A 14,823-nucleotide genomic window follows, 5' to 3' on the forward strand; every position below is an offset into this window, starting at 1 on the left:
CTAGAGATTGGATAATACCACAGTCTGGAAAAGTGTGACCTTCAGCTAGAGATGATGACAGAATCCATCATTCTGAGGGCTGGGTCCCCTGTTTACTTTGTCTACATCCTTGGACAAGTTTCTTATTCTCCCCGAGTATTTCCCCATCTGTCCAATGGAAACAGGACGCCTGGCTTGCTCACCACACCAGCGCTGCTGTGCAGATGGAATGAAGTCATGGAAGTGAAGGTATTTTGTGAATCACAATGTGCTGCAGAAATATAAAGAATTATTATTATTAGATTTTTATTAAAAATAAATCTGAATAATATTCTTAGAGGATGCAACATTGCTACATTTCTAGGAACATGGGGCTGGTAGGGGAATCAGCCCTCGGCAACCCCCTGCCCCTACACCAGAACCCACAGAGCAGGGAAGTGGGAGAGCCTTCTAGAAATGCAGCTGGCAAAGTCTGTCTCTAAGGGATGCGCTTAGTCACCTGCAGTCAGAGAGCAAGACGACGACGAGGGCGTGACCGAGGGCCTGAGAGCCCTCCGTCTCCATCAAGGTGACCCTGCTGTGATCCCGGGGAGACAGGCCTGCCCGTGGCTGCAGGGAGCAGGCGGGACCCCCGTGGCTGGTGTTGCACTCGGCCCTCCCAGCCGTGATGTGGCGCTGCTTCCCGTGGTCTCCAGGGAGCCCACATTGAAGTCACCTGGGCACGGTGTGTGGGCGAGTGGGTGGTTAAACGCACGTTCTGGGGCTCAGCCCAGAACTGTGAGTCAGCGTCTCTGGTGACGATCTCAGGGAATCTGCATGTCAAAGACTTAGCCCGGGTTCCAGAACAGCTACGGTGCAGAGTCGGTTTGATACTAGTCCCTTAGGGGCATCTCCTTATCTTTTTGTGTGTGTGTTTTTTTAAATATAATTTTTATTGATTTCAGAGAGGAAGGGAGAAGGAGAGAGGTGGAAACATCAATGATGAGAGAGAATCATTGATCAGCTGCCTCCTGCACGCCCCGCACTGGGCATCGAGCCCGCAACCCAGGCATGTGCCCTGATTGGGAATTGAACCGTGACCTCCTGGTTCAGAAGGGGAAATAGCTGATTTAGGGAGCATAGGACTTGTTTCTAAAGGAAAATGAACAATGTATAAGACGGGCTAAATGAAGTCAGGACTATGGTTTGTAAATATATTAGGAGCACGTTTAAGTGGTGGCCTCTAGATGTTTTATTCAGGTAGCAAGCCGCCGGCGTAAGCGGGTAACGGAATGACATGAACAGAGAGAACGCGGGCCAGACATCAAGCCAAACATCCTGACAGCGTGAAGAAAGAGAGTCACAGAGTCATTTCACATCGTTCGGTCAACAGGATGTCAGTCCGTTCCGTGGGAAACAAAACAGTTGGGCAGCATTTGAAAAAACAAACCGATCGCGTGGTGAACATTTCTCTCTCTTAAACCGTCGTTCTGCTGTCGGAAGCTTTGTTATCCGAAGTCACAGGAATCAAGATTCTCAGTGAATGAAATGGGGCTCAGGACAGACGTTGGGGGCAGGACGGAACTACTGCTCTGGCCGAGAGCTAAGATGCGAGAAGCAGAGTCAGCCTGAGACGGCTTCGAGCATCGTTCTGTGGCCTTGGGCCCCGCCCTCGAAATGGTGTCCGCACCGAAGAAAGTGACGTTCACTAGAACTGGCCCTGTGCCGGGTCCCGTCTCACTCGGCACAGCCTGTCGGGAGGTGTGATTCCAGGTCGTGGGTGGGGAAAGTCAGGCTTAAAGACTATAAACTCCAAGGAAATGAGGAGCCTGGAACTCGAGCTCTCATCGGACTCCAGAGTCTGCGCTTTTCCTCCTCAGACAGGCCTGGAGCACAGAGCTCTGTGGTCCTCACTGGCGCTTCTCTTTGTGCCTAAAGATGCGAAGGGGAGCTGACGCGTAATGCAGGTGCGGACGGGGAGCTGCCTCTGAGCTGCCTTGACCCTGGGGGCTCGGGGAGCAGTGGCTGTGCTGTCTCATTTCAGATCCTGCCGTTGTCCACACAGACTCGCTGCTGTGGATGCTAGTAAGCTCAGCGTTAACGGGGCGGTGGGTGGAAGGGGTGCCATCTGGGCAATATTTCAAGCCAGGGGAGGTCTCAGAACCAGAGCAATGATGACGGAAATTGTCCTTCCCTCTACCCCTCGCTCCTCTTTTTCCTCTCCTCCTCATCTTCCGCCACCACCAACCTCAGCTAACATCACCGTCACCAGTACCACTCTCATTACCACCACCACCACCTCTATCACCACACCCACCACCACCATCTCTATCACCACCACCACCAACTCTCACCATCGCCATCACCACCATCTCTATCACCACCTCCAGCATCACTTATTTATAAGAAAAATTTAATATTATGAATTTAATATTCATGAACATTATCCACCAACACCCTTAACCCAAAGATCCCAAAGCCATGTTCCATGCTAGATGGTTCTACCTTTTATACCAGCCACACTTTGGGAGCATGAAGTAGACCAATGACCTCAATATAAAAACAAAAACAGCCAGAATTCCTGCCTTTGCAAACAGGTATTGAGTACAGGTATTGTCCTTGCAAAAGGACAATGGGTTCTCACCCACCTACCCAGCTGTTAATATGTCAGAATCCCTTTACAATGAAACCAGATCTAAAACAGATACAAAGGGAGGTTGGCTCTCTTCCGGCATCAACGGGTTAAGAGAAAGCAGCGTCCGGTAAGCCCCCAGCATCATGGCCTCTCTTCACACGTGGCCCCGAGTGGGAACTCAGAGCCGTGGTCTCAGGGCCTCGAGCATTAACACGTGATGGATGCGGTTCTGCAGTGAAGGCGCAGCCCCACCAGGAGATCTCAGACTCGGAACCTGCTGACATAAACACGGGAAGGCTTGGCGTCCGAGGGCTTGTTTTTGGAGGCTGAAAACTGGCTTGGACAACAGTGGAGCTCCACAGCTCCCTCCCTGCGCCTCGTGGGAGGCCCAGGGAGCCGTCCGGGGCCCCCCGGGGCGTGGAGCCGCTCTGCTGAGGTAAGAGCTCTGTGCAAATAGGCCCCGCTGGGCCTGCAGCCCGTAAACAGCTCCCCGCTGGCTTCAGGCACAAGCAGCATCCGCAGGACCAGGCTTCAGATTCGAGGGCAGGAGAGGGGCAGGGCCTGCACTTGTGCCTGAGGCGCGGAGAGGGCTCCAGGGCGGCCAGTGACCTTGGCGTGGGCCCGTGACGGGCGGTACGAAGACGGGAGTGCACTGGGCAGGCGGGCGTGGAACTGGCTCTGCCAGGGCTTGGACAGGGAACGTGCCATCAGTGTCAGGGTCAGGTTGCTCCAGTACAGACGGCTTTGGCTGCCACGGTGAAAGCGAAGGGGAGAGAGAGAGAGGATGGAAAGGGTACGGCTCAGGACCGAGCCGCGTCAGCCAGGTATCTTCCAAGGAACTTATTGTAAGGGGTGGAGGTTCTCCTCCGTCTGCCTGGTCCCGATTACCACACAGGATTGGCTGGAACTGGGGAGCAATCCCCCGGTGCTGGGGTATTTTGATCAATAAAAAAAAATGGAAGAAGCTGAAGGGAAAGTCAACGGGGAGAGCACACGCGGAAGACACTTCCCCGTGTCTGAGCCTCTGTCTCTGCATTTTGACATTAAATTAAATTAATTTCCTTCCTTCCTTCCTTCCTTCCTTCCTTCCTTCCTTCCTTCCTTCCTTCCTTCCTTCTTTATTTTTCATTTTGACATTTTAGACAATGAACCAAGTGAGTGGAGGGAGAAGTATCTCAGATACGATTGATGGGCATGTGCGTCTCCTATGGACGGTGTCGGCTCTGTGTCTCGATCTCCCCTCTGGCCGTGGTTGGCCTGACACTTGCTTCTCCGTCTCCCCGGAGACCCCGCTTTTGCCTTCAGTCCTCATCGCGGCTGCCCTCCCAACGGGTGGGTTCTTCCTTGCTGAGCGGGACCCCAGCCGGGATCCCTTGTGTTGCTGAAAGCCATACTGACGTCATGTTGCCTAAAAGATGTCTTTTCCCAGCAACTACATAAGGATGTTATCTTAAAAGACTAGCCCTTTAATGGATGCTCATTTCTCCTCTTACCCATTTCTCCATCTACTCATGGATTCAACACCACGCATGCGGCACCTGTTACTCGCCAGGCACTAGGCCCGCTCTTGGCCATACAAAAGCGAGGAGAGCCTGGCCCCGTGTACTAGCAACTGAGTGGATTCTTCAGAAACCCGTTAAACCAGCGGTCGCCAACCGGTGGTCCGTGAGGTCTGAAAGGTTGGCCACCGCTGCTAAACATGGAAGCAGCCAAAGAGAAAGAATGCGTTGAGCTATTGGCACTTTCTGCTGTGTGATCTTGGGCACGTTATTTAACCTCTCTGAGCTTCAGGTTTTTATTGACAAAAATGGGGGTGACTACCCCAAAGGGTTGTTGTAAGGGTGGATGATCGAACACTTGTGCAGTGCTTACTGTAATGGCTGGAATGCAGTAGTTGCTCAGTTAGTCACTCTTTCTTCCCTTCGGAAGGACTCGCAGTTTGGCTGTAGGACGGTGTGCAGTGGGGGTGGGAGGGGGACAGGGGGTAATTCTGGCGGCAGTGGGGAGGGGGTTGGAAAGCCTGGAGCACGGGGGACTGTGTCGGGCGGAGGCGCCTTGGGCAGCCAGAGCAGCCTGTTGGTTTTGGGCGCTCGCCTGCGGGAAGGTAGAGCGTGCGGGCCGCCCAGGGCGTGTCTGTGTTGAGCCTGGGCGGGAGGGAACGAGGCCGGAGACCTTTGCCGTCCCGCTCAAGACCAGGCTGTGCCGTGGGAGCTGTAAACAAGGATTGTTTGTTTTGACTAAAATAACCCACCTCTGCTGCTCCCGGTCTCTGTTTTTGCTCGTTTTCCCGTCTCTTCTGTTCGGTTCAGTGTGGGCCTGCGATAAAGCACTAGATCTTGAATATTACGTGGCTGTGGCGAGTGGCCACATCAGCGTGGCTCCGGGGTCCCTTTGGATCAGGCCGGGCTGGGGGCAGCCTCACAAGCCAGCTCTGGGCATCTGCCGGTTTCATTCCCGACACGAGAGGCTCGCCCTGTGGAATGGCTTCTGGTTTCCATCGCCGAGCCAGGCCTACCCATCCTCCCGTCCAGCCTGGGCCCCAGAGACACGTGCCAGGGGCCTGGGCTCGGGCCTGTGTGGGCAGGCGCACTAGATGGCTCCATTTGGCTTCTGTTTTTGCTGCCTGGTGCCCTTCCCTTCCTCACCGCTTCTTCTTCTTTTTTTTTTTTTTTTAAAATATGTTTTTATTGATTTCAGAGAGAGGAAGGGAAAGGGAGAGAGAGAGAGAAATATGGATGAGAGAGAAACATCAATGGCCTGCCTCCTGCACACCCCACTGCCCATCACCCACCACCCACTGCCCATCTCCCACCCCCATAATCACACCAGGGCAGGGATCTGCTTTCAGCGCATCTCAAAACCATTTGAGAAGACAAATGCAGGTCCCAGGCGCTCTGCAGCCTGCCCTTGGTGAGTTTCCAGAAATAGCTCCCTTCCCAGCTTGCTAGCCTTGGTGCCGGTGCCGCGCAGGCCACATCTACATAATTCATGGGCTCATGTCTCCCTCGAAGGCAGCAGCTACTGCGGTGTGAGCCTTGGAGTGTGAATTTCCATCCCCGGGGGGGGGGGGGGGGGACGTCTACCGCAGGACAAACGGGACGTAGGAGATGAGGGTGAAGTGCTGAGGCAGGGACTCACTGCTCCATGAACGTGGCTGCTGCCGTGATGGGTCCCCCTCTTGCTGCTGCCTGTGTGGGGGCTGTGGCCCATTGAGGTTTTTCTCCGCCGCCCCCTTGACCAGGGTCCCGGGAAGAGAGGGAGGAAGGGAGAGACTTTGGGGTCCTGTCCGTACGGCCGTCCTCCTGCCCTGGTTTGCAGAACCAACACTGGCCCCGAGGAAGAGTAAGCCCCGGGCCCGGATCCCACCCCTGCCCCGTGTGATGGGGCCATGGCTTCCCTCTCGGCCGCTCTCCCTCATCAGCCGTAAAATCCCTGTCTCACCGGGAGGCTGTGAGGGTGACGTGAGATGACGCACGGAAAGGTTAGCACGGAGCTAGGCTGGCTCCGAGTAGTGATGCATAAGGGCTCATTGTAATTAGACTGAATTCTCATGTAGGAGCTAGAAGTCTGCAGAGATGAGAAATATTCAACTCTCAAACGAAGGAGAGAGAAAAGGAAAGCAGGTTTCTTCTTCCATTTAAAATTCTTTATTGTGGAAAGTATTACATGAGTCTCCTTTTTCCCCCATTGACCTCTCCCCGGCCGCCCCCAGCACATGCCCTCACCCCCTGCCCCCCACTGTCTGTGTCCATTGGTTTTGCTCATATGCATGCATACAAGTCCTTTGGTTGATCTCTTACCCCCTCTCCCCTCCTCCCCCGCCTTCCCTCATAGGTTGGACAGTCTGTTCGATGCTTCTATGACTCTGGTTCTATTTTTGTTCATCAGTTTATGTTGTTCATTATACTCCACAAGTGAATGTGACCATGTGATATTTATCTTTCTCCGACTGGCTTATTGCGCTTAGCATAATGCCCTCCAGGTCCATCCATGCTGTTGCCAATGGTAGGAGCTCCTTTTCTACAGCAGCGCAGTGTGCCCTTGTGTAGATGCACCACAGTTCTCTAGTCCGCTCATCTGCTGATGGGAACGCAGGTTTCTCGGCGTGTGCGCGCCCTATTCTAGCCTCTCCAGCCTACGAACCCACTGGGTCCAAACCCTCCTCGCACTGACTTCTGTTTTCCGGCCGGGAAAGTCTGCCACGATGCTGAGGCCTGGCCCATTTGTCAGAGCAGATACTGATTTTGACATGTAATCATCGCCCATTTGATAGATGAGAAAGCCGAGGCTCACCAGGTGAAGTGACCTATCTAAGGCGGTGTAGGGCCGGGACCACGTCCAGGTCTTTGCTGCAACCCCGGTGCTCCCTCTGTCACTGACAGTGCCACCGGGCCCTCCACTCCCTGTCCCCCGGGCCGCTCCCTGCTCCCCTGACCCAGGCAGCCCCAGGCCCCTGCGATCGCCTCTTCCAAAGGCTCCACGTGGGCTCTGCGTTGCCGGCAGACGAACACTTTGGGAGCCTCGAAAGTGACAAGTCCCAGACGTTAGGATTATCTTATGATTATGGAAAACATCCTAGTCCCCTGGGAGTTCAGTGACGTCAGTCATCGGACTGCGTACCGCGGGCACTTCGCCGTCTCGTCCAGAATGCCCCACGCCCCGTGTGCTCCACGCCTTCATCTTTTGCCCTCTGGCCTCTCTATTCTCTCATAGGCAGCGCGAAAGACACTTCCAAGTGGATAAGATCTCCCTCTAACACCTCGTCAGTGGAGCGATTCGGGCACAGAAGGGAACCCATTTTCTTGTAGGCCGAGGCTCCTGCCCGAGATCCTCGGGTTAACAGCTGAGCTTGCGTTATGCCGACTTCGCGGAGTGGTGTGACCCGGTGGCGGGGCAGGGAAATCAGCGCTCGGCCCGCGTTCAGTGGAGAGAGGCAGAGCTGAGGGTGCGGGCCGCCTCTGGTCCGTGGGCCCGGCCTGGCTGAGGCAGAGCCTCGGGTGAGGGTCGGCGGTGGGCGCGGAGGGGCAGACGTGGAGTGGGTCAAGGGGAGGTCGCTTTGCAGGGTGTGTGTGGGGCCCAGCACGTCACCCGCTCCCTTAGGCTCCATGCAACAGTGATGACAAGACGCTCCCCTGTGCTGGCCAGCCACTGCCTGTGTGCTCCCAGACCCCTCACCCAGAGCACCTGTTCCGTTCTTCCTGGGATTCTAGGGGCTCTTTTATAGCCTCTCACTGGGTTTTAAGCTTCCTGAGCGGAGGGACTGTGTCGTAAGCACCTCTGGCCTTTGAGCCTGGCAGAAATAAGTGCCCGGTATGCATTTGCTGAATGGATGAATTAATAAACCAATGAACAAGGCACGTGTTTGGTAATTCTTTATGGACTATGTCCTATAATGGGTTTTGTCAGGATAATCCCTTTTCTGGGCCGGGAGCTCCTTAGCAGAGTCCACCTAATCAAGGGACTGACTGTCTTTCTTTGTTACCCGACTGTCCCCCAAAAGTGGTTGAAATTTGTAAACATCCTAGGAAACTGACCAATGTAAAGTGATGATGACTTCACTGGGGGGGAGGGTGTCAGGGGCCTATGTTGTGGTTAGAATACAGGAGCCTAATTTAGCCAAATGTGTTTGGAAGCCTGAGGCGTCGTTGGCACAGTCCCTGCATGACTGGCCATTGTCATTAAGACTCAAGGTGCCCCCCGCTGGCTCCAGGAGAGGCGGCCAGTGTGCCTGTTGGTTGGGGCGGCTGGAGCTGCAGACACCTCTCGGCCTGGTCTGGCTGCCCAGGTTGGAGTCATCCTTGGAAGTTCAGTCCCTCCCCCGCCCCTCCCCCCTGGGAAGGTCCTGGTTTTCTTGGAAGAGATCACAGGCTCTCAGAACGGACCCACGTACACACTTATCGCCTCAGCGGGAACCTCACCCGATGGCGGGATCGGCAGCCCTATCCCTTCTTTCACCTTTTCCCTGCGTCTCCTCCCGCTCCTTCCCGATGGATCCTGGGAGGGCCAGAGTGAACGTTAGCCAGGCTGGCGTTTCACCAGCGTCCGGGTCTTTACCTAAAGGACGGTTTGCTAGGAAACGAGTCCCGAAGCAGCATTTTAAACGAACTAGCATCTGGTGAGATGTTACCTGCCAGCCGCTGGCACGCATGTCGCGTGGGCCAGCCTCCTCTCGGTCACAGGGCACCACTGGGAGGGCTGCAGGCGGGAGAGTGGGCTGGTGGTACCTCATCGCCACTTTCCCTCTCCTGTGTACGGCTTCAGGGCCGGCTGCCTCGTGAAAGGGAGGCTGGCCGCGCACACCCCTGTGACTGCTGCTCACATGTGTACGGAGCTTTTGCACGAGTCACTGGCGTACAGTATCTCATCGTGACCTCTCCCGGCCGTCGGTGGGCGGTGCCCTGCGCATGCCCCGTTTACATATAAGGGGGCTGAAGTCAAGACAGGGTGACCTGTCCAGGGACAGTAAGTGATGGAGATAGAACGGAGGCTCTGTCCGGGTTTATAGCTGCAAGTCCAGAGCTCTCTCTGCTGTACCCATGTGTGTGCTCTGAGCTCTACGTGGCCGTCATTCTAGCTCGTCTGGCCAGGAGAGAGGGTGACAGCCTCAGAGTCTGGGCCCCTGCAGCTCTCCTGGGGGAAAGGCAGGGGACGGGTGAAGGCAGAGGGGGTGCAGGAAGGGCAGGGGCATCCTAAAGGGAGTCTGCCAGCTTGATGCCCCTGTGAAGGGGTGAGTCTGCTTTTGGCTCAGAAGTGGCCACTGGAGCCCATCCTGATCCAAAAGACTAACAAATTGTTGTTGTTTTATGACTGGCCTGGCGCAGCCGAATGTTTTCTCCCGTTTTCTCCCGCTGAGCAATACGGGAGTCAGCGAGCGGAGGCCTGCGGGGCGACCCCACGGGAACCCTGGCTTGGTGTTTACACAGGATGCGACCAGGGCGGCTCCAGGCGGGCGGCGCTGAGCCTGCGGGCAGTGTCCCAGGGCCTGCGGACACCGGAGCCCGTGGCGGGGACGTGGCGGGGACGTGGCGGGGACGCAGTCCGTCCTCAGACGCGAGAGGCCTGGTGGAGGTTGGCGAGAGGGAGAGCGTTTCCATTTCTTGCCCTGGTTGGTCAAAAGCAGATTAAGAGCAGAGCGTTGTGTGTTCTCAGCGGGAAGAAAGGTGAGGGGAGTGCCCGCCAGGCGCTGGCGCAGTGTTTTCATGTTCATTCACTCGGTCCAGAGCCGTCTGTGAGCCCCGGGGGGACCATGGGGCCGGGGCCAGGGGGTCGGGGATCTTGTCCTCAAGCTGCTCACAGTCAAGGTGGGAGACAGAGATGGCAGTCAAGGGTCCTCATCAGTGTTAAGCACCCAGAGCGCAGGCGGAACTAGGCAGTGTCGACAGGGAAGGTGGGGTGTTGACTCTAAGGGAGGGTGCCCCCAGGCTGCCTGGAGGAAGCATCGTGTGAGCGGGGCTGGTGCAGCATCCAGGCAGCTGCCCAAGGCGTCCGCGGTCAGCTCGGTGAGTTTTCACAAGTTGGAATAAGTCCGTGTCCCCAGCACCCAGAAGCCCCACTCCTGTCCCCACCCAGTTGCTAGACACCGCCCACCCTGGTCCCCAAGGGAGAACCACTCCCCTAAAGCAAAGGTTAGTGTTATGTGTTCTGACCTTTGTGCACATGGGAGCATTCTCCATACACTCCTCGGTGGCTGGGATGAAGCTGCAAGGGTAACTAGGAGCTCATGGGGGGCGGGGGGGGGGGTAGAGAGGGGCATTGAGGGGAAAAGGGGTGGTGTGCTCAGGGCAGAGAGACAGACAACATCATGTGTGTGCATCAGTTCACGGGGGAAGGCGTGGAATGGTTTGGAGAGGAAGGCAGGGGAGGGAGGTCACGGAGAAGCTTCTACATGCAGAGGAGTTGGGCCTTTAGCCTAGAAACCTGCGATCCCCAGATCTGGCTGGCCATCAGCGTCACCTGGGCAACTTTTTTTCATTTCTTTTTAAATAATATGTTTTCATTGATTTCAGAGAGGAAGGGAGAGAGAGAGAGAAACATCAACGATGAGAAAGAAGCATTGATCGGCTGCCTCCGGCACGCCCCCTACGGGGGACCGAGCCCACAACCCCGGCATGTGCCCTGACCAGGAATCGAACCCTGACCTCCTGGTTCATAGGTCGATGCTCACGCGGCCACTGGGCCACACCGGCCAGGCTCCTTTGCCCCTTCAGGGACACATGGAGGCTGGACTTAGTCCTGGGCCCGTCCAGCTCTTACGTTCTGAGAGCCCTACACTGGACATCAGGAGGCCGGCGCCTGTGTGGGGACCAAGGGCAGCGTGGGGGTCAGCCACCAGCTCTGTGCCCAAGACAACAAAGAGAAGGCACAGCCCGGGCAGAGAGGGGTGCGGAGGGAATGCCGTGTCATCTGACCCGTAGCTAATTACCCCTTCGGAAGTGCGCTCTGGGGACGTGTCCGTGAAGGACATCACGGCGGTGGGGGAAGAATGCGGCCTGTTGTCTGGGCCCCGGGCACAAAGGCCCGTCTGTGCGCACGTGGGCACCCCCGTCCCGGCCGGATCAGCTGCTCTTGTTTCCTCCTTCGCCATCACAATACAACTACAGACTCACAGGCTGCCCTTGTGCCCCCGCCCCGGGAGCGCTGAGCAATGGGATCGGTGCCCGCTGGGTGCCTGCTGAGCACAGCAGCAATGCCAGCCTCCCGGCCCACTTGGCTCCCGGAGAATCTCGGGTTTCAATAGCCTGCTTCTCCCTGCCCTCATTTGCTGCCCTCTCTCATCTTCCCTTTCTCTCACCCGCCCCGCACGCGTGTCAGTGGCAGATCCAGGGTGATCTGGCCCCAGCTGATCGCCTGGGAGCCAAGCCCGGAGGCCTGAGCGATGAGCAGCTGGGCGGCGGCCGGCGTGGCGCAGGGTCACTCCAGAAGCGCTGCCCTCGGGCGGCTGCCCTGGCCCACCGCGCGGATCCCCAGGAAACCGGGAGGACGTTCTCTCCCGGATGGAGTCCCTGCCAGTGCCCAGCAGGCAGCCGGCGTGGCCTCGGAGCCAGGAAGCCTGGGCTGTGAAGATGGACCTTGGCGTTCTGCTCGCGATAGTCAAGGCTCTTAGCTAACCTCTGCGCCTTACTTTCCTTGTTTATGGAAAACGAGGATCATGGTTCTTACCGCGTGGGGTTGTCGTGAGCTCTCCGTGGGCCCTGGTAGAATGCGACTTCTTGAGGGTCTTTTTTTTTAATTCAGAGAAAGGAAGGGAGAGGGGGAGAGAGAGAGAAACACTGGCCACCTCTTGCACGCCCTCTACTAGGGATCGAGCCCTGACCTGAAATCAAACTGAGACCTCTTGGTCCATGAGTGGACGCTCAACCACGGGCCACACCGGCTGGGCTGAGGGACACCACTAAACCCATAACAGCCTCCGGCCCCTTGAGCTTTTTCTTTGAGTGACATGGGGCCATCGGAGGGGCTTGGACTAAGAAGGCGGGACGTGATGTGATCACATTTAAAGGGATGCCCAGTCTCCCAGGGGTTATTTCTCTCTTGAATGTGGGGCTGGGTGCCTCGGGTCCCTCCGGAGATGCTGGGATACGCGAGGAGAGTGTGCCGTGTGCTAGGCGGCGATAAGGGTTTCTTCTCCTGATCCCTCCGGGAAGGGGTGCTTAGGGGACCTTCCTTTATCGCTCTTCCACCCAGTGGTCGCCGGGCTCCTCGAGCTGGGCCTCCCAGCACCTGCCCTGCAGGCCGCAGGGATCTGTCCTCCCTGCAGCGAGCCTGGCAGGCCAGCGGGCACCCTGCAGCCCGCTCCTCCCCCCATGCACCTGGCAGCGTCCCGGCCTCTGTTGGTGCCCTTATCTCTGCCCTCTGACCTTAGAGCCTTTTGCCGCCTTGGGGTTCTGTCCAGCTCGGCCCTGCCCTGTCCCCAGCTAAACCCAGCTCGCTCTTTCTCTAGATGGATATTTGTGGAAGGATCAACTCTAAAAATCACTCTACATAAAAACCAATAACCCCCCAGGGCTAGTAGTGGCATTGGGAAATCTGGTCTCCTTGTGGCTGGTCACCGTAGATATTCCTAGATTTCCTTAGGAAGGTAATGTGGCGATATGTGTGAAGTATCAAGAGATCTAAGTGTGTTTACATCCGTCGATTTGGGAATCTCACGTTTGGGACTATAACTAAAGAACATAAGCCCGGATAGGAAAACACTCCCTATGAATGAAAATGTACATCGCAGACATTTTTTACGTGGAAGAACTGGGAATAAGAGCAATGGCTAATGTGCATTAAGTGCTCATTATGTGCTCGGCACCATTCAATTCTTCACGTTGTTTTTTATCGAATCCTCCCCATGTTCTATACGCTAGAAGCAGCTGATCCCTGGTGAGGACCGTCATGACCCCCATGTAACGCAGGCGACCTCCTGCAGGCACCTAGTAAGGGGGAGGAAAGCCCCGTAGTGCGGGCTGCGGGCCTGGGGGCTGCCCTGCAGCGAGGTTCACCCCCTTCACTGGGACTGTGACCATTTCCTGCCCCCTCACACCCCCCCCCCGTCCCCCAGTGGTTAGAGTATGAGAGGGTAAGTGCCACAGCCTGGCCTCTCAATTATATGAATCACCACCAAGCAAGCTCTCTCCCTCCCTCTTGTCAAGTTGCGGTTATGAGTCCGATAGGACTTTAAATGAATCGGCTTAATTTTTTAATGGAGTAAGTTGGGGGAGGGCTACATCATTTTAGATGGAACTCATTTAAGCTTCAGGATCTTCTGCGTCCTGGTTTCATTCATTTAGGACGGTAGCTCTCAAGTATGTCTTCTACTACGCATCTCACCACACACGCCGTCTTCATCCCAGATGCTGGGTCACTCAGGGCCAAGCAGGGCCTGTCCCCAGGTTAGGGAAATCCTGCCAACAGTCATCCACTACCACCTTAAAGTCCTATATAATAAAACCCTAATATGCAAATCGACCAAACTGTGGAACGACAGGTTGCTATGATGCACACTGACCACCAGGGGACAGATGCTCAACGCAGGAGCTACCCCCTGGTGGTCACTGCACTCCCACAGGGGGCGCACCACTCAGTCAGAAGCCGGGCTCATGGCTGGCGAGTGCAGCGGGGATGGTGGGAGCCTCTCCCACCTCCGGCAGAGCTAAGGACCCTCAGGGGTCCCAGACTGCGAGAGGGCGCAGGCCAGGCTGAGGGACGCCCCCCCCCCCCAGTGCACGAATGTCATGCACCGGGCCTGTAGTTACTCATAAACTCCTCCTATATGAAGCCACAAGTTGCATTTTTATCAGCCCTCTATCAACTCCAAAGCATGATGTGAGTACTGGGTTGGTTCCTTGGCAAACTGCCTCCGTTTCCACCCCTTGAATAAGAGTGGTCATTCCAACTTCGAGTCGTTGTGGGGAAGCTGATGGAGGTTTCGGTGACAGTGCCTCCCAGAGTTCTTGGCCTAGAGATGGCCCCCAATACAGGCCCACCCATCCATCCATTCATTCACGCCGACTTCTCCCTTCCGTTGTTCACTCAACCTGCGTGGTGAGGCTGAAGTCTGAAACCTCCCCGCTCCGCTCTGCACTCCACGCTCTTCCTCGCTGCCTCCAGCCCGTCCCCTCGCTTCACCTCGGGACATTATTATCTGCAGCCTCTCCTCCGAGGCCTGCCACAGATGCAGAGGGAGGCGGCAGGCGCGAGTCCTCTGGCAACAGAGCCAATTAAGCTTCCGGCGAATGTGGAGCAGTGAAATCCCAGGACGGGAAGGACCAGGAAAAGCCTCGAGTTGGCCACGTCTACAGCAAAACCTCGCGGGCTGGACCTGACACGGGAAAAGGCCTTCCCTTCTCTTCCTGTCGCCACGGACATGAGCCTTAGGCGGCGCCCTCCATGTGGAAAGAGCGGACAGGGGCGGGGCTCCCGTGTCCTGGGAAGCTGTGGGGGCAGGAGGGACGCAGCCGCCTTCTGTCGCTCTGGCACCTGCAGGGAAGGTATGCCTTCCACTCAGTACAACGTCGCTTCTTCCTTCGAGTGTCCGGTCTCAGCCATGAGGCCGGCCCTTGCCTGTCTGCAAAGTAGGTGCCACACCTGATCTTGTTGGCTGCCCACAGTTCTCCTCCGTGGCCCCGGGTGTGGCCAGGCTCTAAGCTGGTAGCCGTGGCCGCGAGACGACAACACAGCCTGGTCTCTGCCTGGAGCACTAACGCGTGAGGTCAGACCCCATGCGATGATTCCTGTCATCGCCA

Source organism: Myotis daubentonii, chromosome 18 (genome assembly GCF_963259705.1).
Source record: "Myotis daubentonii chromosome 18, mMyoDau2.1, whole genome shotgun sequence".
In the NCBI taxonomy this organism is placed as follows: domain Eukaryota; kingdom Metazoa; phylum Chordata; class Mammalia; order Chiroptera; family Vespertilionidae; genus Myotis; species Myotis daubentonii.